The 24828-nt window shown below is 44.3% G+C and overlaps 1 long non-coding RNA gene across 1 annotated transcript in view; it reads right to left on the bottom strand.

Annotated features, from left to right (window-relative positions):
• Positions 1 to 23734, bottom strand: part of LOC144380990 (uncharacterized) — a 165818-nt gene extending 142084 nt beyond the window's left edge. Inside the window, exon 1 of the long non-coding RNA XR_013445380.1 lies at positions 23582 to 23734. This is a non-coding gene — a long non-coding RNA (uncharacterized LOC144380990). The remainder of the gene's footprint in view (positions 1 to 23581) is intronic.
• Positions 23735 to 24828: the final 1094 nt, after the last annotated feature.

Below are 24828 nucleotides of genomic sequence, written 5' to 3'. Positions count from 1 at the left end.
TTGAGGCACAAGAAGAGTTTCTTTTGGGAAATAAATGCCTACTCAAACATGAAAATCAACACTCCAAACTCCTACCTAATTTAGAGTCCCTTTCCATCTCCACTATGTTACTGTGTTCGGCCTAGAAATAAATATAAGGTGGGGGAGGCCTGTTGGACTGGGCTCTCGCCTTCCCAGCTTTACACTCCCAGGCCTCCCTGCTTGGCCCAGAGTCCAGGAGCGGGCCCACGGGAGGAAGGCACTAGGGGAAGGACAGAGTCTGAGCATGGCCAGTTCCTCTGTGATCCAACATTTGGCGACGTTAACCCAGCTTCTTGTGTCATGAGGCCGTTGGAGGGTAATGTGGAGCGCCCCCTTCTGGTGACCTCTAACTGAGGCCCTGGATGTGGGTGATGCTACCTTGGGTGGCAGGTCCATTCTGACCCCCCAGCAGAATCCCCGTGCAGACTCTCCTGTGTCGTCACATCGCGTGGGCTCCCTGCCTGCATCCTGGTCAGCTCCCCGCTGCCTCCACCATTACAGACCCTCACGCCCCCCGGGAAAACTCGTGCCTTCTGTCCTGCTACTGAAGGGGGGCAAGCTGGCTCCCGGCACAGACTTCTGTGTGTGTCATGCTGCCAGGCACACGGCTCTAGCCACCTCCTCAGAAAGGGTCTGACGTCCTTTTTCCCCTACAAGCTCCACAGGAGAGCTGGAAATCTGCAGGCAGACTTCTTGAAGCCCCTCTCAGGCTGAGAAGAGGATGGCATGGGAGGAGGGAAGAGAAGGCCACTGCTCTCCCACAGTTTTGTCCTAAGTCATTCCTTCTTTTAGCCCATCTCCTAGGTACCCTCCAGGTAAGGTTACGACACCGGCTTCAGCTGCTTCCTCTGCCAGTCCTGTGTAGGAGACTGGGGCAACTCATTCTGAAATGTGGGGTTTCTAGTGCTTTCTTCTCAGCCTTTAGGACCTTGGCAAAAACCAGAGAAAAGAATCCCATTCTGACAACTGATGACATCATCGTGGTACTGCCCTGATGGCAAATGGATCCCTTACTTGAGTCCAAGTGGAGTTAAAAATAGAAATCTGACTTACATAACCAACCCCTTCGACTTACATATGAAAGTTCTTGCCTTTGAAAAAGTTTCAGGCCCTATTATTTCAGACCTCACCACCACAGATGTCACAGGGTACTATCAAGTGTCTAATGGAATCCAATGGGATTTTTTTCCCCTATTTTCTCAGCTTTAATTGCTAAGGACAAGAGCTGTGAACAAAGACATGAAGCAACTATGTCATGGGGCAGAGAACTTCCATTAGTTGGGGTGAGTTCCGGGTCACCCTACCCTGCCTTCTACTTCTTTCTATTTCTCTGTCTCTGGCCATCTCTCTCTCTCTCTCACAAACACACACACACAGGCTGCTCAAGCAAACTGTCACAAACTTGGTAGCATCAAACAACACACATGTATTCTCTTATAGTTCTGGGGGTTGGAAGCCCAATATCAGTTTCACGGGGTCAAAATCAGAATGTCAGCAAGGCCATACTCTTTCCAGGGGCCCCTGGAGAGAATCTACTTCTGGCCTTTTCTAGCTCCTTTTCTAGCTGCATTTCTTGGCATAGGACCCCTTCTTCTGACTTCAAGACCAGAAGCTTATCATTTTGTTTCAAGTCATTGCATTAACCTCTGCCTCTCCAGTCAAATCTTCCTCTGCTGTCCCTCGGGTGAACACCTGTGATTCCATTTAGGTCCAAGGTGGATAATCCAGGACATCTCCCCATCTTCGGATCCTTAACTTAATGACATCTTCAAGGTCCCTTTTGCCCATAGAAGGGCCACAAGGATGCAAGGACATTCTGTCACGATTAGGACCTGGATGTCTGTGGGGGACACTACTCAGCCTTCCACAGGGAACAGCAGTGTTCAGGGAAAGAAACCGTCCTTTGCCTGGCACCTGTCTCAAAGCCCAGTAAGAGAGACCTCCATAGAATCAGACACGTGGATGACCCTATCAACTGGGTCACCCCACAACCAAGCCCAAACCATGTCCTTTCACTCGTTTAACTGTAAATGTTGAAAAGCTACACACTCCCTCTTGCAGCTTCCTCTGTAGCTAGAGATGCCGTGTGGCAGAGCTCAAGCTGATGAGACCTAACTGGAAGTCTCACAATCCCAGCGTCCTTCATCCTTCTCACCTGAAAACAGGCAGGGAGAGCAGAAACTACAGCAGCCACCTCCAAGGAAAAGCTCAGGGGACTGCAGAGGTGTCGGCCCTGACACATGCCAGTGACCAAACCAGTTCCAACCACCAGTGACACCAGCAGGTGAGATCGCCAGCTATGGGGTCAGGCTGATAGGGACAGATCCCAGCCCCACTTGTTGATGGCTGAGTGACCCGGGAAAATCACTCCTTGAGCCTCATCTTTCCCTCCTGTCATCACGAAGCGGCGAGGAGATAATGCAAACAAATGCCTGTCCAGGATAAGCTATGGTATTCTCTCTAACCCAACCCTATGAAAAGTTTGCACCAAATCCTTATTAAGAAGGGAATTCACAATAAATATAATGAATATAGCTAATTCTGCTAAAACACACAGTGCAGAAACTACAAGTCCTTCGATGTAGCCACAGACAAAAGGAACCGGAGTAAAGGGGATCGTAGCGGTCCTGCCACCAGCTGCTGAAATGGGGGGAGATGGAGGATTTCTACCTACAGCATAGCGAGCATGCTGTCCTGCTGCCCACCCACTGTCATATGCTGGGCATAGCACCCAGACCTCCACATGCCATCCAGACCACAGTCAGGGTCCCTGAAAACTCTCTCTTATTTTGCCCCAACCACAAATTGCACACTCCCAGGAATGGGATGAGAGAGTTCCCAGGAGGCAAGACCAGAGCTTAACTTTCTTTATTTTTTTAAATTTTATTTATTTATTTGAGAGAGAGTGAGCGAGCAAGAGCACAAGCAGGGGGAGCAGCAGAGGCAGAGGGAGAAGCAGGCTCCTCGCTGAGCAGGGAGCCCGACCCAGGACTCGATCCCAGGAACCGGAGACCATGACCTGAGCCTAAGACAGACACTTAACTGACTGAGCCACCCAGGCATCCCTAACTTTCTTTAAAAACACAGGCGAGATGACAATTTTCTTTAAACACAGGCAAGATGACTGCCTTAAACATTAAGGGTCCTTAGAAGGAGTGTGTCATTCCAACGCTCTTTCTATTTATGGGCGGCTGCAACAGGGCCACAAGGATTCAGGGACACGATTTTCAGGATGGAATGGGCTTCAAAGGCAGATAAGTGAACAATCTAATTTGGGCCATTAGTAGGATATCTCATTACTATCCCCTTTTGGTAAGATTCACCTGAGGCTCTCGAAGAGTGTTTTCTCCCCTGACACCCTGAACCGAGTCACACTGGCGAAGACAGCATCACAGACAGTTAGTGGGTTGGAGAGAAAAATAGCAGCCCTGGGCACTCACTGCACTGGGTGGAGGGCATGAAATCTGGAGAGCTGAGGGGACAAGAGGGGCAGAATGGGAGGTGTGAGCAGGGGCTAGAGTGGAGAAGAGCATGACAAGTGAACCACCTGGGAAAGAGGATGATCTGACTGGAAGAAACAGTGAATCTGCTATCAGCAGAAAGAAGCTTGGAAAGATGGGGGGCGGGGGGAGGAGAGGGGCAAAGGAAAACAAGCACTCAATTATAAAACTTTTTTTTTTTCCCCCAGAGAATGAAGGCGGCAATCTAACAGTTGGGGCATTTCTCATGTGGCCACTAGGAATGCTGGTATTCTTCTGGGAGTCTAAAACAATGGCCAGGATCGATGTGACTTCCCGAAGGTACCAGGAAGTTTCCCAGGGCTCCAAACCAATACATCGAGTTCCCAGGAACAGCAGAGTGCTGTCGCTCTGCAGTTCAGAAAAATTTAAAAGCATCTCACTACCATCCTCTGGAACAATGTGACCCCAACACTTTCCGTTTTTGTATTGCAAAACATTCCTTGTTGTTGTTGTTGTTGTTGAAGAAAGCCCGCTCAGCAGAAGCTTACCTTATCTCCCTCCTGTCGCTGGGAAGGGCAAGAGCACTTCAGGTAGGAAAATAAAGATGCTACTAATAGGAAGGGCCTGTGGAGGAGCAGGATGTACCAGGGACTCACCTGATTTATGTTCACTAATAGCTTCTACGAGGAGAGAAAACAACGGTGAGCATGAATTGCATCGCATGTAATGTTTCGCTTCAAAGAATGCTTTGCCTCATTTTCCTGCAAATGAGAAAGGGCCCAGCGGACAGCCTTCCTTCTGATTTATAGGAAAGGTCATCTAATCCCAAATCAGCATTTTGCTAAATATGAAGTTGGTCCCATCCTCACCACCCCTCTCCCGTTCCCTTTAAGTTTTCTGTGTATCTAGAGGCGGGGATCTGTATCTATCATAATAGCAGTGGAAATGTCCTAGGGACTATTGCTCAAGGTGATCCAAAATTTTGAGGGGAATAGTTCAGGTCATATATCTACAACTTTCATAATTACTTTGAGTATAAATATGATGATACTATATATATATGTCATGCATGTGGCTAGAATATTCATGAAATCACACAGTAAATACTATTTGGACCAATGAGATTTTCATCTAGTATTTATGGTGTTGCCAAAAAATGAGACCAGATTCTGTAAAATACAACAATATTAGGAAAATAGAACACATTTTCCCTTACTTCTGAATTTTAAAATATTTTCATATAATATTGGTTTTAAAACTGCATAGAATTATTGCATATAATTACGATGTTTTTTAAAGTATATCCCTTTAACTGTAAATAATGACCTATTTCTCCTTCCAAGTACTTAATGACATCATTTTCAATGACCAGAAACCCTCAAGGATAGACAACAACACAGTCTCAAAACAACTGCCTTCCTTAGCGGCAGAACCAAAAACAAACAAACAAACAAACAAATCACTGCCACCAGAGATACCAGAAAATAAATTAACAGAAAGAGATATTTACATCTTCTCAATAAAGGTGCATCATCAGAAAGCCAGAACACAAATAAAAGCAGAGGAAAAACCCTTGCACTTGCCCACAAAAAATTTCGCTGAAGTGTCCAGAATCTCAGAGTCTATAACACTTTCTATATTAAAATAGTATATCACACCTGCCAAAGACCAAGGTAAAAGTAGAAGGTCACTGGAGATCTTTGCTATTGTGTGACTGTTTGCCCAAGAGCAAAATTACCAAGGAGTATGTCCTGTGATTGTGACATGGCAGAAGAGGTCTGGTACGGTGGTCCGGCATGCGCACTGTCAAAGTCACAAGTAGGAACACCAGACCTGTCCAGGGAACTCGGACAGGTCAGGTCAAACCAAGCTTGCCACGAAACCTCAGGAAAGGCCCACACTGTCCGCAGCTCAACCCGGTGCTATTATTATTCCTCTTTGGGTTCTGAGGGCTTATTTTCAATTCAAAGGGCTATTCTTAAAATTAAATTGAGCCCATTTGGAAAGCCAAATTTCACGAGACAATGTATTCCGAGACAATTCTTCACCCTGTACAAATGTGTTCCTTCTCTTGCTTTCCCTTGATCCAATTCCATCAAAGCAATTCGGTTGTGCAATTCTATTAAGACCATTATTTGTCTTACATTTGACATATCCAGTTGACTTGTATATCGGCTAACCTGGGGGGGAGGGGAAAGAAACCTTCCCCGAAGGTACTCCAGCCTCATATGATAAATCAAAGATTTCCCTTTGATATCTGCGCTGATATTTTGTTGATTTGGACCTCAGAATGTCTTCTGATTTCTGGGGTCATTTTACCCTTCGTAATAATGCCATTGTTTTGTATCAGAACAAATAAATCTCTATAGATTTCTAAATAAGTTAAGTTTTAGTATCACTGAGCTATGCTAATTCCCTAGCACCTGAGAATTTTGGTTCTACTCCAAGAAATGGTCATCTATCATGTTTAACTTGCTTTTTTTTTTTTTTTAAAGATTTTTTATTTATTTATTTGAGAGAGAAAGAATGAGAGAGAGCAAGCACATGAGAGGGGGGAGGGTCAGAGGGAGAAGCAGACTCCCTGCCGAGCAGGGAGCCCGATGCGGGACTCGATCCAGGGACTCCAGGATCATGACCTGAGCCGAAGGCAGTCGCTTAACCAACTGAGCCAGCCAGGCGCCCTCTTTAACTTGCTTTTCAGATATTTTCCATGTTAAAAATATAGGAGTTTACTCTTTCAGCCGTGCAGAGTCATCATTTTACTTCAGGTGCCTAGCTGCCACGGTAGGCGTCCCAGTCTGCAGAGGAGACCAAGGCTTGCTCTGGTACTGCTCTTTCCTAAAAAGAGGAGCCTGAAAGTGGGGTGATATTTTGCTGAAATATATCTCTGCCACATTTCCCATCGTGAAAGACACTGGTCTTCAAAGTAGGTTATGGACACCCCTGAGGATGCCCTGAGGAGGGTGAGGCTGGTAATAGATCCTCAACTTCTCCATGCACACATTCCTAACACTGGTTTTCTCGAGACAGTATGCCTGAGTTATATCACTCGTTGCCCCTTTCACAATATCTGGCCAGTCTTACCTTGGTCCATTTTCCCAAGGGGCCAAATTGGGTAGCCGAACAAAGAGAGAAAATGAATGCTCTTTGAAGCCAAAGTCATCTTAACCATCTCCCAATAAATGCATTTTCAATAATAATTTTATTTTTGTGTATATTGTCATAATTTTATGTATTTTGTCATAATTTATAATAAATGCATGCTTTCTGATCCACATATGAATAATTATAATGATAAGTGAATCGAGAAGAAAAGTATTCACATTTTAAAGCCTTAAGGTGGTAAGAGATTTTTAAAAATTTAAATGTATATAGTTATTTTGGGGCTAGAAAAGTAAGGTGAGGTGAAAGACTTTCAAATATAATAATATATTACGTTGTAATACATTTCTGTGAAGGAAGACCAACAGAAAGATGACTGCTAACACAGAAAGAAATGATGCAAAATTTCCTACTGTTACACAAAAGATTCTTCATGAATTTTTTTAAAAGATTATAGTGGGAATCAAATTACTATGGAATTCATATGTGTTGGATACATTCAAAAGAGTCATCTTAAAGTTTATTTTAAGGTGTCAATATTTACCAAATAATGGAAATTACATCCTTTGGAACATTGAAATATGTAATGAAAAACTTTAAGTGACAACGTAAAAATGTGAAAGGCAGGACTTAATCTGCAGAGTATTATCACAAAATACCTAGGTATGTGAGAGAGAGAGAGAGAGAGAGAGAGAAGGCTGCAAGCATCCATACCTGCAGGGTGACTGACCAATCATCTCTGACACCCACCTAGGGCTTGAAATACTGTGGCTTTTTAGTCTAGAAAGATTAAAGAATTTTGCATTGGCATTTCTGTTATGTCAAATGAGCCAGTACAAATAATTTGACAAGGCCACCTTTAGTCAATTTCCACTAACTATAGGCAAGCCAGAGGATCCAATGCGACACAATTCACCTTGGCTCAGACCCCTGTAGTTCTAACAACACCCACAAGGGGTACCATACTAAAAGAAGAGTGAGCAGGACAAAGTACAGGTAAAGCCAACTGAAACACCAAACTTACAAAGGAGAAATGTGGCCCGGAACTTCTGCATTCAAGGCCATTTAAAGAGATCAAGACAGAATATTTGCTAAAGAGCAGGGATGAATGCAGTAGTCTCACTTCTTTCATTTCTGAACATCTCAGCTTAGCTCTTGGACGCTTGTGGTAGAAGCCTGAATATATCAAGTCAAGTAAACTGAGCCCATCCCAGAGGTTTACCCCCCTTTCCCCCACACACACACACTCAGACTCCTTTGGATAAACACACAGTTTTTATCCTTTCTCACCTCTCCTTCTTCTTTTCTCCCTGAGGGTGATCTGTGGTCTGTGGATGATCTGCGAGCATCAGGAGGAATGGGGCAACATGTCTGTGAAAATTCTTTGTCCACGCTGGCCTCTGCTAAGATGTAATCTGCCTCATCTGGGTCTCAATATTCCATACTGGAATCCAGTATGAAGTCTGCGATCCTGCATAGCCTCAGATGGCCAGGACTCTCTGAGTCCTTCTCAGCCTAAGACAGGATCAGGCAAACATATGTCATATTTCACCAGGGAGATTCCATATTCCATACATGGTTTAGACTCATTGAGACTCACCTGTGAAGTGGGGATTATATCAGACATTCTTTTAATTTCTGTAAATCAATGCCTTAACATCCACAAAATGTCTATTAGCTGTTCCCAAATAAACCTGGACTCACCCAAAAACATCTGGAAATTTTAGATAACCCCAAACCATATACTCTAATGTCACAGTGAACATGAACTCCGTGGGGGTGCCACTTTCAAAGATACGTATCCAATCCTAAGATCGCCTATCCTTGCCTTTCCCATTCCTTCCCACAGAAACCACAATCCACGTGCCTGCCCCCAGTTCTGCTCCCTCACTCTGCATCATGTAGGCCCTCAATGCTTCCCCCAAGTGTCCCTGAGTAGCATACTGAGTTCTCCCCAGGGGTCTGTGGTCTAACAAAACTGTAAAACTCTGGTTTTTCTCTCTTCATCTGCATCTGGCCTCACCCAATGTAAAATGCTTAAAACAAAGATGGGGTCAGTTTTTCCAGGGTCCCATGGCTGGGAGGGAGGGGTGCATACCTAAAGATAATGTTCTGGGGTGCCTGGGTGGCTCAGTCGTTAAGCGTCTGCCTTCGGCTCAGGTCATGATCCCAGGGTCCTGGGATGGAGCCCCGCATCGGGCTCCCTGCTCCGCGGGAAGCCTGCTTCTCCCTCTCCCACTCCCCTTGCTTGTGTTCCCTCTCTCACTGTGTTTCTCTCTGTCAAATAAATAAAATCTTTAAAAAAAAAAAGAAAAGAAAATGTTCTATTAGAAAAAAGAAATTGGGGAGGGGAGGGTTGAGCTGCCAAACAGTACCCAGTCCAAGTAGAAGGAACTGAGGTGGAGACCAATTTCACATTCCTTACAATGCTGTTGGGCAGACAAAACAAAAGCCTGTGGGCTAAAATTAAATAGTGAAAAGAAACAGGTAAATTAAGCAAATTGGTCGTTCACTGAATTGTCTTTCAGCAAATTAACCTAGAACGGACATAATTGGCAATAAAGAAGGAATGGAATTTAACGAAGATTTAGTAATTGTCCCTGAGGGATGACCTAACAATTGCAAATGTTGGATGTCATTGTAAACAAGCCTTTTAAAGATCCCTTTTAAAAGCAATACAGTGAGTGGCTAGAGCGTGGCAAGCAGAAATACATACTCACAGGACAAATGGGGGGGGGGGGACTGTCCTAATGTTACACAAATGGGTTCTAGTGGCTCGGGATAAATTTCCAGTGACAGCATCATACATGATTCAAAAAGTGCTGTATCTCAAACAACTTAGACAGAAGTGAAAGTGACATGCCTCCCAAAACTGCGTTAGAGAATTCAAAAAGTGGCTTTAGCGATGATGAAGACGTGATGTCAAAGATGAATATGAAGACCACAGACACAGTGAAAGCAGGAAAAAGCATGTCTCTGCATTCACACTGTTTTACATAATGTGATTGGGAACATGGAATATATGCCGACATAAAATATCATAACCAGGCTGTTGTCTGTTTCAACTCTATCTCTCCAGGTTTGTTTATTCTTGTTTGGAAAAAAAAAAAAGAGAGAGATCTTCTCATTGAGAAAAGAGAAAATTGGGGTCACTTTACAGATGGAAGTTTATAGCCCGTGGTGGGAGTTGGGAAGGGGCCACCCTTGTAGAAGCCGGAATGACAAAGCATATGACGTGACCTGGAGAGCCAGCTGTGGGGAAACGGCCGCTTATGCTGCTGGCAAGATGAAGGTGGGTAAGGGGAGAGGAAAGGACGTTCCAGGTAAAGTCTGAAGCTGGTAGAGTCATCCTCCGCGAGGGAGAGGCACAGCACTAGGAAACTGAAAGGAAGTGGCTAGAGCAGACAGAACAAAGAACAAGGTGAGGCTGGAGCGTCCAGCAAAGGACAGACAGCACAGAGCCAGGGAGGGATGCTAATCATCCTGCTTTCGTCTAAGAATGAAATGAAGACAATAAAGAAGCGACTGACTATTGCAGGAGAGGCAATTGCAAGAGATGGTGGCATCTTAGTAGACAAGAGCCAGATCCCAAGCCACACAAGGAAATGCATTGGCAAAAGGGAGGGAGTCTGAAAGATGCCTCCTAGTTTCCCTATCACCAGGATGCTGGTGCATTTCATGGAAAAGGGAAGAGTGCAAGAGAACCAGCGCTGGGTAGAAAAAAACCACAAGGACAGAGCATAATGAAGAGGAGTGAGGCTTCCTTCCTTCGCCCCTTTCCTTCAGTGGGAACATGGACGATATCACGTTAATGTCCTGTATATTACAGGCACGGAAACTTCTATGTTCCATGTGCTGTGTCAACAAAGGAAAGTTCCAAAATACACTTTAGAATCAACCCATTTGTTCCATGGGATGTGGCGTTTACAATAATGGTCACCTGACGGGGGTGGGAAGAAAGGAGGTGCTTCTGGTGGACTGAAGGAAGCCTCATGGTCACCACCATGTGATGGTGCTCTGCTGGACACCTCTGGATGAAGAGGCTGATCCTGAGATCCTGAATCCAGCGAAAGGTCCTAAAAAGATTAAAACCATGACGGCTCATCAGAGAGGACCTCCTCCTACTGGACGCCAAAAGACGGTACCTTTTTTTCAGAAGAGAAGACTGGTTCTGATACAGAAACCTGGTGCACAAAAAGGAAGTGTTCCTGTCTGTTACCTGTTCTGATGGCCTCACCATCAGTGTGGTTCAGTGTTTCATCGCCAGGAAGAATACCATACAATGGAGCCTTGGGAACTGATGGATGATGTCTTTGTCTACACCACTGGAACCACATGGTGGTGAGCCAGCCCCAACACCAGGACCAGCACCCACGCCGAACCCCAGGCCATATCACTCACACAGATGCTGAGCAGACAACTCCCAATCCAGAGAAACACACGGATTGGGCTAACTGCCTTTTCCTGTGGAAGGAGCAAGGCAGAAAGCACCTCTCTGACCCATTCAGCAACCAGGGAGTTAAGTGCTCTGGGCCATCTTCCCTGTCGTGCCGGCAGTGACAGAGTCAAGGAAGTCACCATGGATACATCTGGCTGCATCTGGCTGAATTATTTGTATTGAACAGATTGCTACAGGGTGTTTTTATTTTTTTCTGGTCTCATTATGTGTGTGTAATGCCAATTAAATAACAGGAATGAAAATTAAAAAGGAAAATATCTGCCCCTGCTGGGTTTAATCTCATTAGTGCAAAGTCAAATGATTAGTCCTAAAAAGGGCTCCAACAGGCAGCAGGGACCACATTAAAGTTGCAAGTGTCTTCTGCATCACGACGAGAAAATGAATCAGAATTGCTCACTCTGTGCAAGACACTGGAGCCGTTCCTGTAATAAGATCATGGTAGGGCTTCGGTAACATTGTGCCTCCACCTAAGCAAACAACAGGGAAACTGCCATGACACATCCCCAACTTCGAATCCATAATACAAAATTACCGTGTCGGGCATTTTAAGGACAGGTGTCACATCTCCCTGGGTTGATTGTGAACCCCGAAAGATGCTTACTTTATAGTGCTTGTGGTTTACATAATCTTCATGCATCAGACTTTTTTCCTAATTAACCAAACCAGCCAGCTATAAATTTGCCAGCAGTGCTGGGTAGCTCTCAGAAAGAAGGAAAAAAAAATGCAAAATGCAAGGGTCTGTCCAATTTAAGCCTCAGAGTGCGTTTAAAATGAAGGCCTTGAGCAGCTGGGACGTATACCAGCAGGCTGCTGGTCCTTAGCTAAGCCTCAGGTGGAATACCAAATTCTCCCTTCCTTCAGAAAGTTTGAGAAATGTCAGCTACAGCTATTTTGAATCAAGATGATTCAAGCAGAAGTGCTGGAATAGAAGACTATGCAAAACATGGCCAAGCCCAGAGTGTTTTCTTCAGTGACACACTGACATGTAGCTTTACTTTCAAAGTGCTCGTATATTTTACCCCATTTCCCTTTTGCCCTGAGAAGCAGAGGAAGCAAGAGTTATGCCAGTAATTCCGGTGGAGAAAGGAGGCACAGACACAGAGCCCAGACAGGCTGATCATCTTTAGTGACGGCCTCACTGGGCTCGCCAGCCCGAGGAAGCCGGCAGACACGCAGAGCACGTGCCAACGCCTACCTGGAAAAAAAATTCCACCTGGGATGAGACATGAGCACCATGCCGTTGCAGGGTGCTGAAAATGAATTACTTTCCTACCCAGGACAGAGAAAACTGGACATTTTCCCAGCCCCTGACTGGTGAAAAGTAATCCTCCTGATCCAACAACCTTTAACAGGGGTCCAGAGTTAAGCCTCTGGGGTTCTCTGAATCCCCATAATTACTATGCAAAAACGTGGAGTGTATGTGTGTGTGCATGCACACGTGCACACACGAAAATTCATAAGGATAACTTCCATCAGATTCTCTACCTCTATGACCCGGGAAAGGTTAAGAATCCTGGTCTCTATAGATGAAGGGGACCCCAAAGTAAGTATGTTGATGAGGCTGAAAAAAAATTAGAACTGTCTGCCTCAGTGTAGAATTAGGAAGAGTAAAGACAGAAGAGCCCTGGATGAGACACCATCATCATTCTACTCATCAAAACTGGAAGAGGGTCAACTCTTAAAAGCACTGGAAACCCTGGGCGGCAAGACACTCTCAAGGGGAGGCAGTGTTCCATAATGGGAAGATCAAAGAGTTTTGGACTTAGCTAGATGTAGATTTGCCAACGTCAACCATGTGATCTTGGCCAAGGTATTCAACATCGCTTAGGTTCAGTTTCCTCCTCCTTGAAATAATAAAAATACGAAAACAACCATTCCAATTACTCAGCATTGTTTCAAGGATTCAGGTCAAATTCTTGGCAAACAGAGACCCTCAATAAATGCTAGGTCATTTCCCCATCCTCTGGGCAGCTTGATAAAGGATAACAAGAACAGGAAAAGAGGGAGGGAGGGAGGGAAGGGAAGAGGAAGAGAGGAGGAAACAAAGAGCTGACCCTGCCCCTGACCTAGAAAAATTATAAGGAATCAAAAGAAGAGGGTCAACATGTAGCTGGACAAGAGAAGAGAGAAAAGGCACCCGGGGACTACACAGAATGAAGCAAGCATAGACAGAGCCTCAGATATCCTTGGACCAGCCCCGAGACATGGGAACTTGGACTCACATCCAAACCCTGGGATTCCTAGTCCAGTACTCGTCCCATTATTTCTCCCTAAATCCTGCTCCTATATATCTTCATTGTTTCATTATTTGCATTCTGTCCCTCTCCACTTAACTACATGACTAAACACAGTTTGCAATGAAATGAGTAGATCTAGTCTCTGTAAACAACAAAAGGTAATGTGCAGGTATATTATAATATCCATATCACAAGCCAACTATCAGAGCAAAATGAATGAGGCAGCAAAGAGACTATCAACACCTGAAAATAATGCCATGTGGATGGTGGTCTTCCATTATGAGGAGAGGACTCCATGCTGAAAAGACACTTGGCAGGTACCCTTCCTCCTCAACCCAACTGTGGCGGCTAGGGGTCGTCCGGTAAAACACTGCCTGCTCTCTGGGCCCTGGACTCCCTAGGACACTTCTGATTTTAAGTTATATAATGTGGCAGGTCTCTTGAATTCCTTGCCAGAGCCGTGGAAACTAGAAGGCCCTTGACATTGGGCCTCACAGCAGTTCCAGGCCAAGGAGCTGCCCCTGGGTGAGTCTGATGATGAGAAAAATCTCCCCTTGACCAGGAGAAAGACATGGGGGAAAGCAAGACCAGGAGCCTTCACGGCTTCTCAAGAGGGTAAAGTAGGGCCAGCACTGAGATACAGACCAAGAGCATGTCCCCACACACTGTTGGGGTGGGTTTATTTTTCTTTGTCAAGATAACTGTCACATGATGACACATGATCACTTATAAGGTTTAAAAAATAAATAAAATAAATGTACAACTCTCCCTTACCTTCCTCTTTCCATATTCTGATAGGGATTTGTTTTAACCCAATCAGGATGGCATACTTGGACTTCATCTGCACATCTCTTTAAATATTTCTTCCTGAAAATAATCAAATTGGTCCATCAGTAGAATAAGGGACAAACTGTGTTTTATGACATATGATGGATGGATGGATGGATTGAAAAAAATACATCCAATCAACATTCACAGTCCTAGCTTACTCAGAGGAACAACAATAAAACTAATAGCTAGGGTGCCTAGATTAATTAGAAATAGCCTAAGAGTTACTCACATTCTTCCCTAAATATATATATCAATCCTCACCTCTCCCAACTCTTACAAATGCACAGAGGCACACACATGCCTACCTTGGAATTAAAGTGACCTCGAGGCAGCTAATGTGAGTAACACTGTTTATTTCTCTGCTGTCTGAGAATGAAGACAGCAGAGGGACAGAGCCTAAGAAGGTTTAGATTGACCGGAGAAGGAATCCAAAATCACGGAATTCCCTGAGAACTGGGGTGGAGACAGGGCAGAATGGTGGGCAGGGTCTGCCAGCAGGTGTAAAGCTGACAGAAACCACAAACCAAGGGGCAAAGGATGGAGGGCAGCCCTATGGCCTGTCTCCACACAGCCTCTAAGAATAATGGGGTGTGGGGGCCATGTTTCTTTCCCCTTCCTCGGGCTGCCCTAGTCTTGGTACTCTGATACACTTGGATATTTTCTACCAGGTGAGGCTGAGAGAAAGTCACTGTTTTACATTTTGTTTTGTTGTGTTTTTCCACACAATACTCAGAAACTTTCCACTGGATCTGTTCTGGCGCCTGACATGGGGAAAATCTCACATTTGATGCTTTCTGATTTGGAAATAGATCTTCTGAAAGCAGATGAGTATTTTCTCCCTTACACAGAGCAGGTGCTAAGGAAATACTGACAGGCCTGGTGGGATGGGAGGTCGCTTTTGTCCCCCAACCCTCCAACATCAGTGCAACTGCAGTCTATACGGAGCCAAAGAGGATCCCTTTGGCCCCACACGAGATTTTTCAACAGAAATTCCCCCCTCGGCAAACCCGCCGCAGATTCCAACAAGAAAAGGACTGTGTCACATTTGGTGGCAGAGAACAATGAGGTCTCTATACCCAACGGTGAAATGGCCCGCCAGGAAATGCCAACGCAGCTGGAGGACTGAGGCCCCCCATCAACACTCTGAATCCCTTTTGGAAACAGGGGATAAATTATATACCAAGTAAACAATGGGGAATTTATCCAACGGGCAGCATCCGGGGAAGAAGCAGCGGTCTCGGGAATCAGCCTAGGCCTTCACGGAAGGAATCACCATTTCCAGGGCCACTCCACATGTTTCTGGGGTTACTAAGCTGAGCAGTCACTGACAGACTTGAAGCCTGGTGGCCCCTGGCACGACTTAACAGCAGGTGGCTAGGCTCTGTGCTAATGACAACCACAAACACAGCGCTTCTGAAACTATTTCTATTTTATTGGAGTACAGTTGACACACAAGGCTACATTATGTTCAGGTTCCACTACACAGCACTTTCTGAAGGCATGAATGCTCAGGACTATTTCCAGCGTATGCTAAACACATACTGGATCTACAACTTCGGTTACTATTAACTTACTTAATTCTCACAAAACCCATACGAGATAGACCTTGTAAGGCACAGAGAGGTTAACTAACTTGGCCAATATCACACAGCTAATGAGTGTCAAAGCCATGACTCGAAGCCAGTCCAGCAGTCCGATTCCAGAGGGCCTCTGGACTCCCTAGGACGCTTTAACCTACCATACTATTTTGGGGTCATTTGCTAATACCAAACTTGCATGTAGATCCTATTTCGCATCCTACTTATTCTCTAAAGCACTTTTTTCAGAGGATAAACTGTGAGTAACTTAAAAGAAACTGCTTTAAGAAAAAAAAAAAAAAAACTTATTGCCTAGTCCTGTTTATTCTTCCCAGGAGCACCATCTTCTAGAAGAGGAACATTGGAAATAACCACACATCACACACCTGAAGCCATCAGGCCTCAGAATATAACACTATTAAACCATCTCAAGGTGGGTTAGTATTCAAACATTTAATGTTTCATTACTGGCAACTTTAGTTTCTAACCTTCTTTGGAGCAAATATGAACATTTTTTCCCCTGGAAGTATAAAGTATTACATTTAACATGTATTGAATATAGCTCCATTTTTCCTACATTTCTTTCATCTGCAACAATGGTCTTGAAATATGAAATGCATGTGCTCACTAGGGAACCGCAGAAAATTAATTCCCAGCAAATTTTGTCAATGACTGTCACTCACTTTCCCCCTTAAAGGATTGTTCTGTTGTTGCACAGACACATCATTAAGCATTGCTGTGAAAGGAGATAGATAACACATTCCTACTTTGCAGGACTCAAGTCTAAGGGGAAATCAGATCTTGCTTAGTATTGTCATAGTTGCATAATTGTCCTTAAAACCCAGCTGTGAGTCGTGTTCCTACACGCAGTTACATGTGACCCAAGTCTTTTCTGAGCTGAGTACGTGAATACGCTTTCCTCTGGCTCATTTGCATGACCGCTGTTCCCAGGTTCGCCATTGGGCCACTTCGACTCATTGGCTTCACAGACAGCTCTATGTCTTTGATCAGACCTAATCGCTCCTAGATAGAGCCTCCTTGAGGGCAGGAAACTTAGAGTTTATTTTATATACCTCATGATGTCGGTATGTAAATACTAGGCACTCAATAAATAATAATCAAATAGTAAATTGCTTCACTGTAGTAACGCATGTTTTAATGCACTGCTCTATTTTTCTTGTCCAGTGATATTTTGCTAAACATAAGACAAAGGACACAAAGTATCTCATTTCAGCCTGCCATATGACAGTCGTTTAAAAATACCAGGAGCAGATGAGAGAAGACACTCCTCTGGTTACATAATTGTTTTATAATGATTACTCTGAGTTCCCTGACCCAGTTATTCTGGCTTTAGCCCTCAAGATGGGCTTCCATGCAGTTGAAACTCTCCCAGATTGATCAGGAAAGAACAAAAAGTCACAAGAGAAGTAAAGCCTCAGCTCTGAGTGATAGCCTTAGCTACCAACATCAGGAAATAAACTCTGACTGTAAAGGTTTCCAGGTACCCGAGAGAGAGTCTGGGAGGCAGACGGGACACTGAAGGAGGGAAGGGCCATGGGAAAGGAAAGGCATTTGGCACCTAAGGAACAGATGGACCTGGACATTTTCCTCCTTCACCATTTGTTCAGGTGAACACAGAGAATTTTGTAGTCTCATCAGCAAATCCAGAGTCTCTAAACATCACAAAGAGCACATTAAACTGTTGAGCTGTTTCATTAAAAATAATGGATTGCATTCAATAATAGGCCCCAGAAAACGTCAGGGATTTTGATTTAATCTGAAAGGACTGTTGTCATGGCTCTCATCCAATTATTAATTGATTGTCTGTAAACAAAGTCCAGAATTACCATCATTATCCCAAACACCTACTCTATCGTAACTACAAACCCAAATACAAATTGGTTGGTAAAATCTGCATATGCACAGAAAATGCACCTGGGAGTTGAGCCTCAAAATGTGTATTCTAAAACTTTAAACACCACACATGTTTTCTGGGTGATCAGATCTCACACATGAGATAAATTACCGAGGAGCATTCCTTACCCTTCCAGAACTCATGATGGCATGAAAGCAGAAGAGAAAACTGACTATAAACTTTTGCTTCAAGCCCTACTCCACCCAACAGAAGTACCAAGTTAATCACAAAATACAAAGGGGTGCAGCATGATGAGGTTTTTTATATCAAGCAAGCTTCAAAACATTCATCTGGACATCACCATAATCCTTGCCAGCAACATACACACCATTTGGAGACCCTGATGCAAGTGTATCTGCTTTAATGAATAGGAAAAGGGTCATATAGTCTGAGAGCCACCTTTTCCTACTCCCATGTCTGTAACAAGACAGGGAAAACCACCCGAGACAGTAACTCCATCTGAGTCTGAACTCTTGAGGGCGGATCCATAGAGGAGCATCGATCCCAGTTTGTGACCGAGGGCGGCAGTAACTCACCGAACAAAACAGCCAGCAAGAGGAAAGCTGAATGGTTAATTATAAGGCTGGCTTCTGAACCTAAGGGGAATCTTAATAGACAGAACTAATTAAAATCAATACTCATATGGTAATCGTGAAAAGAAAAAAAAGGGGGGGCTCAAGATAAATTTTAAAATGGAGAACAATGAACAATCTCCATTCTTCATGCCCATCTTGCTATCCGGTTTTACCAGCAAATGTGTACCAACAGATAGTCTTTCTGGAAAGGCCTAAGCATAGGTGGGAAAGAGAACATATATAGGAGCCCACCTGAAAGATTTCTTGAGCCTCTGGGAAGTGTGGCCAGAAGTGGTCAGGGACACAGCATTTTTAAGGACGGGGCCATGCTCACATTAAGTGTTCTGATGCTGAAAATGGGAAAGCTTCTGGCTGTATGACCTTGGAAAATGTGTTCAATTTCTCTGGGCTCCAGTTTTTTCATCTATAAAATGAGAGCAGAAAAAGAGATGGCCTTTGAGATCCCTTCGCTTGGGTGATTCTGGAATACCAGATCTCAGAGATGCAGATAGGAGCCTAGAATATATGTTCAAAGAGGATGATACAAATAATGGCCATCCCCTTTTAAAAAAAAATAATGTTCCTTGTTCTGATTTTCCTTGAAAAAAGTGAAGTGCGTCACATTCTGTTCTCTCTGAATAGCTTCCCCCAGGTTCATACTAGTGTGTGACCTTCAAGAGAAATGCGGAGTTTGGTTTTGTTTTCAAAAAAAAAAAAAATCTTTGGCAAAATGATATACAGAACCTTAAAATCATGTGCCCAAACTGGATTATAATTGCATTCTGGTTTCTCTCTAGATTGTGGTGGCACTATTCATTATACGGCAGATCCTGGTAAAAGGCAAATCTTCCCAATACTGCAAAAATTGTCCTCAAACACGATTCCAGGGTCGCTGAAATAACATTTCAGTTCTTTTCCTTTTCAATTTAATAATATGTACTCATGCCAGACAAGAACAGCTCTACATGGCCATTTAACAGGAGGATAAGAAATCATTTTGACACAGAGTGGCTGTGAGTGCCAGAAGGGAGAGAAAGTTTTTTCTTACTGTATTATTTATTTATCTTTTAATTGTTTTTTTAATTGGTCATCCATATTCATGGTAAAACATTCAGATAATACTAAAAAAAAACACAGTGAAAAGTTAAGTCGCCCTTCCACTCCTGTCCCTTAATACCCCTTCATTGGATGTGCCCACAGGGACGGTCACTGCCATTAGCCTCTTATGTGGTCATCCAGAGATGCAAGTGGCATGCATATCTAGGACTTCTCTTTTCAAAACACAAATGTGAGCACCTTTTACCACTGGTGTATCTTCTTTTTTTAACTTAAACTTAAATCTGAGAGAGTGTGCCTTATCATTACATGCCTCATTATTTTGAAGGCACATATTTAATTCTATGGATAGATATACTTTATAGAATTGGTTCCTTATCAGTGGGCATTTGTCTCCACTCTTGTGCTATTACAATCACTGCTTAAGTAAATATCTCGGGACATAATACTCTGTGCATATGCGAATGTGTCCTTGGGAGAGATTAGAAAGAAGGCATTGCTGGGCCAGAGGTATATGCATGTGTGATTTTGAAAGATATGGAAAATGGTCTCTGAGAAGGTTATACCCATTTAAATTCTCATAACTCAAGGAGGAGAGTGCTGTTTTCCCCATCTCTGTCAACATAGTCTATTATCAAATATTTTTAATATTTTACCTACGTGAGGGATGAAAACACGTTTTGTGTTCTTTGAAATCCACTTAGGATGAGGAAGATTACCCATCTTGTCATGTGTCTAACATGTGGAAGCTAACGGTGATGACCAGAAGAGTGCGTCTTGCAGACCTGCAACCAAAGGGTCTGAAAGAAACCGAGGGTCCCAGCGGCCGCCTTCTGCTCCCAGCCAATAACCAAGCATGGCAGGGACACTGAGGCAGGCCTGTTCCATGAGACATCTCCAAGGGTTGCTTTGGCCAAGGACTCTCCAAAGACCCTGCAGAAGTTTCCTGAGATGGTAGGATGGCTTAAGACACTTTTGCCCGAGTGTCACTTAGCATCACACTCACATCATGGTCTGAGAACTGGCCCAACCTCTCCCAGCTCCTTCCCATTTCCTCTCAAACAACATTTCCCCTTGCACATGTAATCCCATCTTGGCATCCAGGCCCCAGGGGATCTGGACTAATACATTAACTATTCATATTCTTTGCACATCATGCTATTGTCCTGTTGGACTTTTCTTTATTGACTTATAGCTGTTCAAAGTTACTGCAAGCAACACTTTTACTTAATGACTTGCCACTATCTAATATGGATCATGGCGTTTCTAGGCTCTGACAAGTTGTTTTGCTGCTCAGCAGTCAGGCCAAAGCCACCTATTGTATGGTCTCGTTATACAAGCTTCCTCTTTCTAGGTGCTAATTTCTGTATTAGATGGGATAAGTTAGATTATGCTATGGGAACAATATCTCAATGCCTTAGCAGAAGTTTATTTCCTGGCTCACATGACATGTCCAATGCAGGTTGGCAAAGGGACTCTGCTCATGACTGTCACTCGGGGATCAAGCTGACAGGGCTAACTCTGAGCAGACACTTCTATGATCACAGCAGACAGAAGGAAATGTGGAGAACTACATTCTTTACATTTCTGCCTGTAAGCAACATATACCACACCCACCCATGTTATACTAGCCAAGCAAGCCAGAAGGCCATGATTAACATCAGAAACAGAGGAGCGAATTATCCATTTTCATTGGCAAGGAGAGCTGGACATACTCACTGCACAGTGCTCTAATTAATGCAACAATTACTATCTACTCATTCTCCTCCCCTCTTCTCCTCCTGTCCCCTTCCCTACCTCACTCCTCTCCCTCTTCCTTATCCTCCTCCATTTTCCCTCAGCTAACTCTCTCTTCCAAGGCTTCACTGCAAAAAGTCTTGAGTTGACTTTAATATAACTTTCCATATCCCTTTCGATGCCAGCCCCAAGTTCCCTGTGCTTATCCCAGTCACCAATATGTGCAACCTTGCAAATTCACAGGCAAACCAAAGTCTGAAAGTTCAGGAAGAAGTGTCCAAAGTTCATGCAGATAGGCTGGAATTTCACTTAAAGGAAACCTGGAGTTTGTTTGTTTGGTCAGATTCCTGGAAGGAAAGGACTCACGAGTCCATTGAATGAGCCAAGAGTGAGAGTGCTTCCCGTTTGCACAGAACCTATGTCCTGAACCCACATGAAAGTCTGAGTTGTCAGGGCTATTCTGCCCAACCCAGAGCCGTGATTTCAGACACATTTACTGATGGATGCAGGAATTTGCACAAGTGGATACCCCAATGGGCCAATCACAAGCTCAAAGAACGGCTTTTAGTAACCACTTTCAGCCAAAGGCAGTTAGGGCTCAACGTAAACTAAATAGGTTTGGCAGAAATGCTAACTCGTTCAATAAGATATCGCAATTCCAGGTGGCCGTTTGACCCAATGATTAAAAATGTCCCACTTAACTTGGCAGAAAGTGGTTTCTAGTAAACTTTTAAAAAATTTATCCAAAGAAATACTATGACTTAAAGCACTGCCTTTAGATCCACAGGGACTTGGAAACTCTGCCACTCAGCCATTTGAATTCAGCAAGAGAGGAACTTCTGTGGCCCCTGGTGCAGATCCCGCATCTTATCCTGCAAGACAACATAACAATGCCATTGTTTCAGGCCTTTCAGAACAAGGGCAGCACCAGATGCCAAGACAAAAAACTCAGGTGCTAGTTTTGAGGGTTCTATAAAGTTGTGCTGAGATTTTTAGAAATTGAACTTCTCTGAGATAGGACTTCCACAACCACACGGTATATTAGTCGGCCTGGATGGTGGAAAGAGTATATCCCAAGTCAATCATCTGTGACTCAGATATCCACCTGAGCACCCACCACCCCACAGATTTAACATTTCCATCAATCTGGCCCCACACTGTGTCATAAATACGTCAAAGTTGAAGAATTTTATAATGTGTTTTGGTTCATCAAAATAAACTCTTTAATTAAAGGCCTTCTACAATATCTTCTAAGCACTCTCTTCAGAACTAAAACACATCACCATCATGACAACTTGCCTTCACACTCCTCCCCATCCCCTCGGCCCCCGCCACAACACGGGACGAATTTAATATGAAACCTGCCGACAGCTCAGGCCTTCCTCAAGCAAGTTCTGAATTGTATAATCATCTTCCTTGACCCCCCACTTCTGGGCCGCCAGCCAGCATGTGAACAAGAGATGTGAAGGGTCATTTCCTGAGGTGAATGCTAAAAGTTTTTCAAAGTGATCGTGGGTGGCTTGGACCGCCTCAGCTTCAAAACCACTTTTTCCTGTTTTCATGCTTGATTTTGTGTGTCACTGACCAGTGTGGAGGGGAAGCGAAGTTCTTTCAGCTGTGCCGGATGCGGTCTCTGTTCTTCCCAGCAACTTTCCAGCCCCCTCGCCGTGGGGCCGGCTCTGCGTCAGACAATGCCCTCCACGCTCCAGAATTAACCGCTGCCATATTCAAATCTAGGTAACAAAGACTCCAGTCCTTCCTGCTTGTAGCAACCCTGCACTCGACACTCCGCGCCCAAACAAATGGACTCTCCCAGGTACTAACCTACTACCCCCTTACCTCCATTACCTTAAATAAGACTTTTAAAATAGTTCATTAAATAAATCCCTTTTAAAAGTGTCCTCATTTCCTTAATGAAATCGATTCACTGTCTCTAGATTTATCTGGAAAAATAATCATGGCTGCACATCTGGTATTTCAGTTTCTATAAATAAACCCTTACTCCCACAATATGGACTTACACTTTCATTATATGCATTTGAGACAGAAAACTCCACACTTAAGATACATGGTTTTTTCTTAGATATTTTGTCTATTATCTGGACATGCTGTGACCAGAAAGAGAAAGGATACATGGTTTGGGCAACAAATTTTGTATATTCAGTACTGATCTACTAAGTGTGAGGAAATGAACGTAAGAAAAATGGGAAGGCAGAAGAAGGGACACTTTTGCTACTCAATAATCCTTTCCACCTAAAAAAAGAAAATAAAAATAATAAAAACCTAGGGGCGCCTGGGTGGCTCAGTCGTTAAGCGTCTGCTTTCAGCTCAGGTCATGATCCCAGGGTCCTGGGATTGAGCCCCGCATCGGGCTCCCTGCTCGGCGGGAGGCCTGCTTCTCCCTCTCCCACTCCCCCTGCTTGTGTTCCCTCTCTCGCTGTCTCTCTCTGTCAAATAAATAAAATCTTAAAAAAAAAAAAACTATTCTTAGCCTCTATATATTTTTTTAAAGACATTCAATTAAAACGAGATGTAAAGAAAGACAAAATATCTGGACTGCTATTGCTTTCCTTATTAAGTCTTAGCAGCTAGTGACAAATTGCTTCTCACCTTGGGTTCCTACTCCAGGTGTGGACAGACTCCTCTTGTAACTTGCCCGGAATTCTTCACTTGAGACCCTAACGTTCCCAGTGTCCAGGGTTCTAGAGCTTCTCGAACTGCTTTACACCAAAACCCCTTACAAATTGTTTCCATGATGTGAAATCATCCTTCTCCCCAGCTGGGTTGTTTTGAGTTTGAAAAGAGCCCTAGCTAACTTAAACCCAGTGCTGAGTAAGGCGTTGAACTGCCGTGGGGGCGATGAGAGGTTAGGTGTTAGCGCCCCCACCTGAGGGGCCTACCGCCGTTACCGGAGTGAGCATGCGCAGGCGGCCCCACCTGAGCGGCCCACTGGCAGTTACCGCAGTGAGCATGCGCACTGAATGCCACGTCCTCCGTGGTAGCGGCGCAGCGGGGAGTCTAGCGAGCCTGCGGGCAGGCGCTGGACCTGCGCTATGCGTGTAATCCTCTGCTCTTTTTTTTTTTTTTTTAAGATTTTATTTATTTGACAGAGAGAGACACAGCGAGAGAGGGAACACGAGCAGGGGCAGTGGGAGAGGGAGAAGCAGGCTTCCCGCGGAGCAGGGAGCCCCATGTGGGGCTCGATCCCAGGACCCTGGGATCATGACCTGAGCCGAAGGCAGACGCTTAATGACTGAGCCACCAGGCGCCCCATAATCCCGTGTTCTTACCGGGCGTCCCCATCAATGCCAAGCTGGCCATCATTCCTATGGGAAAGGGAAACCCTGGCGCCAGAGAGTATGCCCTTATAGTCCTTCACGTGAAATCTCCTGGTAGCCATTTTTATAAGCACAGGGCAGTCATTCCCATTTCTTGTCATCTGTTATTTGTAACTAGAGTTTGTTCTTTTTCTGGTTTAGATTAAGTAGGTCCTTACTCACCACCATAAGCAAAAGATTAGATACACAACTGCTTTCTGTAAGAGTCTGGAATTGTTAAAACCAGCATTCCCAAACTTAACCCTTAAAGACGTTGAGTCATGGATTGGAAGTCTCTAAACTGACATGATGATCTCAGCCCCAAGTAAGGGACTCCCTGAGCCCTTCCCAGTAACTCAGATGTGACTGGGAATATTTCTTCCCTACTCCCAACATTTCGCTTCTATGAAGGGTGCTAATCAGTGTAATCCTTGATCATTTGCTGGCCCAGATTCACACTCCTCCTAGAGACCACTTAGTGTGGGGAGCATAAGAGACATGCCCACCCCATCCCTCTTTGGTAGGCGGGCTTTATCTGAG

The sequence above is a fragment of the Halichoerus grypus genome, chromosome 2, assembly GCF_964656455.1.
Source record: "Halichoerus grypus chromosome 2, mHalGry1.hap1.1, whole genome shotgun sequence".
NCBI classification, from domain to species: Eukaryota; Metazoa; Chordata; class Mammalia; order Carnivora; family Phocidae; genus Halichoerus; species Halichoerus grypus.
The sequence above is the reverse complement of the archived record's forward strand: the minus strand, read 5'-3'. Positions and strand labels throughout refer to the sequence as shown.